The 4,117-nt window shown below is 46.0% G+C and overlaps 2 pseudogenes; both read left to right on the top strand.

Moving 5' to 3' along the window:
- Positions 1-3,349: 3,349 nt before the first annotated feature.
- LOC119334819 lies at positions 3,350-3,434 on the top strand (annotated as a pseudogene).
- Positions 3,435-3,532: 98 nt separating this feature from the next.
- LOC119334820 lies at positions 3,533-3,616 on the top strand (annotated as a pseudogene).
- The last annotated feature ends 501 nt before the right edge of the window (positions 3,617-4,117 follow it).

The following is a 4,117-nucleotide window of genomic DNA, read 5'->3' as shown; positions in this document are numbered from 1 at the left end:
GTTTTTTCGTCCAAAGAAAATGAAAAGTTTCTTAGGCAACATTGTTTGCCATTCCAATATGCACCCTTGTGCACAATATGAGATCATTTGAACAAACTATGCCATGAATGTGGCCATAAGATTGATCATTTGGCTTGAAAGCCATGAATCTTCAGAGATGATAGCTCATTTCTGAGAACACTTTTTTTGAAAGAATTGCCGTATTACAAGTTTATTATTTTTCCTGCTAACTTGGTCACATATAATGACACAACGGGAAGGTTCTCCAATTATTTGATTTTTTTTGAATTTTCTATGCCCATTTGAAAACGCGGTCAAAATGGTGTGCATGGTTGTTCCTAGTTGAATCCCTGAAAACTTTTGTTGTTTCTCTGATTAAATAGATACTTTTGTACCTAAAAATGATTTTTGGGAAAAATAAATAGCAAACTATGAGGCAGTCACGGTTCAAATTTGGCCCGCTTCCAGCTGAATCGGCAGAAATTAGTCTTTTCACGAGAGGTGGATCAAAACTTTTGACACCCAACCATTTGGTCAATTATGCATTAAATATGGCCTAGTATTTTGAAAAATTGAATTGGTTCGATTTTTCAACAAATATGTGGTAGGTCCTTCACAAAAACTCAAAACTTCCTTGGCGATAAGTTTAATCATTTGGGTTCAAACCGGCCTCATTCTCCCCCCTCATCCTCTGCCGCCCGCGCACACTCAAGCCGCTCGCTGCCCACATGTGCTATGATTGTGAGTAATAAAATTGATGTGCTCCAAATTTGCAACAAATATTTGCTAGGTTCTTTATAAAAATATCATTTTGGACTCTCGAAAAATGATTCTCTTACAAAAAACTCATATCTTAGAACACTTTTTTAATGATATTTACATTATTCAAAGTTTTTTATTTTTGCTGAAAAGTAGGTTACACTTGGTGACAGAATGCGAAGGTTTTTTATTTCTATTTATTTTTACAAATTTCTTAGGTCGTCAAATAGCAGAGATGATTCAAAATCTTATTTTTAATCAATTATGACCAATTTAAATAGTCTTAACATCATCAAAGGAGATACTACGTTCTGATTGGTCTAAAATCATCTCACGCGGATCATGGATTAAGCCCCGTCCGATGCGCCTGGATCCAACGGCAGCCCACACCCCCCTCGTTGCTGTCACCCCCTCCCGAATCCCTCTCATCCTCGTCCACACACGAAACCCTAGCCCCCTTCTCCCAATCGCCGCTGCCGCTCCCTTATCCCCATCGCCGCTGCCATCGTCCTTCCCCTCGCGCTGCCCAGATCTACGCACACTCTCGCCTCCATCGTCCTTCCCTCTCCGCCTCACCTCTGTCTCCCACCACGCCGCTGCCACCGCCCCCGCCCCCACACCATGGCCAGCCTCCACCCCTGCATCGACGACGAGGAGCCTGAGTACCCATGCCTCCCCGCCCTCAAGTGGCTCCTATTCCCCGCTACCTAGATCCGCGTCGCCCCATCCACTCTCTCGCCCGGACCACACGCCGGACCGATCCCGCACCCGCACAGCCCATCGGTGACCTCGCTGGAGAAGAGAGAAGAAGGTGAGAGATGGAAGTGGCGGAGGCCGCGGCCGGCGTGTACCTGGGCTCCTCGAAGCCGCAGATCGCAACCCAGCTGGGCTCCTCCGCCGACCCGCACCAAGTTCCTCGAGGAGTTCACGCGGCGGTTCGACCTCCTCGGGCTGGTCTGATTCGGGATGGAGGTAGTGAGCATCCGCCGTAGCAGGGCCGACGACACGGGCTGGAGGGTGAGGCTCGCCTGCGCTGGCAGCGAGCTGGAGGAGGAGGTTTGACGCCGTGAGATCAACCGCCGGATGCCATGGGCGCCAGTTGGAAGCCGCAGGGCGAGATCGACCGCGTCCTCAAGAAGGTCCAGGAGGGCGTCGTCGTCTTCGACAACATCTGGAACAAGGCACGCACGCAAGCGCCTCCTTCTTTCCTCTCCCCAACCCCCACGCTAGATTCTCATGATTTTGCCTGATTTTGGGGCAGGTCTACGACACCGAGAATGCGAACCAGAAGGAGAAGTTTGAGGCGGACCACAAGAAGGAGATCAAGAAGTTGCAGCACTACTGGGACCAGATCAAGACCTGGATCCAGTCCAGCGAGATCAAGGACAAGAAGGTGACCCCTCTGTAGACAGATCAAGGACCATGATCTGTTTGGTGCTGTTTTTGGTGATGATTTGGTTCTTGTAAATGCCCTCCTTGTAGATTTAGCTTAGTACACTAGATCATGTAATCTGTGTAGGCTTATTACTCTGTGTGGTTTTATCTTGCCACTGCAGTGAAGATCAGGGATTCACTGGCAACGGAGTTAGTTCTAATATTTCTGTTGTAACAGTTGTTACATTTCTCATGTTTGATTCCTGTTCTGGAAGTCCAAGTAACTTACAAAGTACATCATATCATGATACATATTGCATGCATATTTGGTTTCCAGTTGATGCATGGTTGGTGTGCTAGCTGTTCGTTAGTTCCTGCTGGTTGTTACTATTACTCTTTTTTATTAAGGCAGTTAGTGTTTAAGATCTATCGCTTTAGCGCCTAGCGACTAAATAATGTTTTGTTTCTGGTTAGTTAGGATGATTTGTCCGCTTGTATCCATTTTCCTGAACTAATTATGTGTATTAGTTCGTTTTAGGTTAATTTTATACTATTTAGGACCATGTGTTTTTTGGTTAATTTTACTGTGTTGGATTTGGAAGCGCAGGCGACCTCCATGGACGACATCGACGATGAAGAGGAGGACAAGGAGGACGGCATTGACGATGAAGAGGAGGACAAGGAGGACGACCAGGACATGCGCGACCCCACCCCCGAGCCCAACGAGCTCGACGAGGACATAGTCGAGTCTAACCCCGAGCTCGACGAGGAGGGCATCGTCCAGTCTGACCATGATGGCGTGCCATAGAAGGTCCTATGCTCTGCTCTGCCTGCCTCATTTACTGCCTCGCCACCGCAATAGATGTTATTTTTTCTTTTGTAATTTGGCTGGACTTGTGCATCTCCGTTCTGATGCGTTTGTGCGTGCGTATGTTGAACAGTGACCTCGGATCTGGTGAAGGGCGCCAAGGAGAAGCAGCTCAAGGTCAATGGACCCGTCAGGATGCTGCTCAACATCACCACCAGGAAGTTCCCCTGTGGAGTAGGTAGCCACCTCCCTCTCTTTGCCCTTCCTTACCAATCCCATTTGCTTAGTAGCTCTGCATAGTATATGGTCCTTGCATGCTCACAGTAGCTCGTTGGTGATGTGGGTCACTATGTTTTTGTGGATAGCTGACTGTTTAGGGAATTTCCGTGACGATGATGATGTTGTGCTGGGCAGAGGATGTGAAACATTTAGACCGCTGAGGCCTTTCCGGTCTTTGATGATCTAAAATTGAGCTTTTTAAAACTGATGCCTAGCATGCCATCAACGTTTTTTTGTTCCTCATCTAGAATGCAGCTCTGTGTGTTGGTGTGATATAATGTAGAGGAGTTGCATGTGACTCGTTTGTCAGCTGAGCATATGATGTTACAAGGAGATGCTACTGAGATTTTATGCCGTTGAAGTATCTTAAACCGAGATTTTTAAAACTGATGCTTGGTTGATCTAGTTCTAGTATATTAGTTGGGTGAGAGTCTACTGTTGTTGGTGCTGTGTTGTCATTTCTTTTTATGTCGTTGAAGAATAAAAAAGATAAGCATTTCTCCAGCCAATGTCTGAAGTAGTTGCTGCTGTGTAGTCATCGGCTGAATCTAGTTTGGCAGCGCTGTATTTAAAATACCATAGTATCTCAAAGCTTCAGTATTGCAATGCGTGGGCAATGAATACTACAGTTTTAAAGAAAATACATTTTTCTCAATTTTAGAAAAACTACCGATGCGTTTGGCTCATGTTGTTTTACTGTAGTTTTGATCGATAGTCACACAACTTAATCTAACTTATACTAAACCTACGGAGCTACACGAATCAGTGTGTGCCGGCCGGCTGCATGCAACGCTGTATGGTCTTCTGACAGCTGAGCTACGAAGTTGCAGACGTGATCGGCAGTAGCTAATTACAAAGAATAGGAATCAGTATCTTATTTTAATTAGTGTGGTGCAT

Source organism: Triticum dicoccoides, chromosome 7A (genome assembly GCF_002162155.2).
Source record: "Triticum dicoccoides isolate Atlit2015 ecotype Zavitan chromosome 7A, WEW_v2.0, whole genome shotgun sequence".
NCBI lineage: Eukaryota > Viridiplantae > Streptophyta > Magnoliopsida > Poales > Poaceae > Triticum > Triticum dicoccoides.
This window is presented reverse-complemented; position numbering and strand designations above follow the sequence as displayed.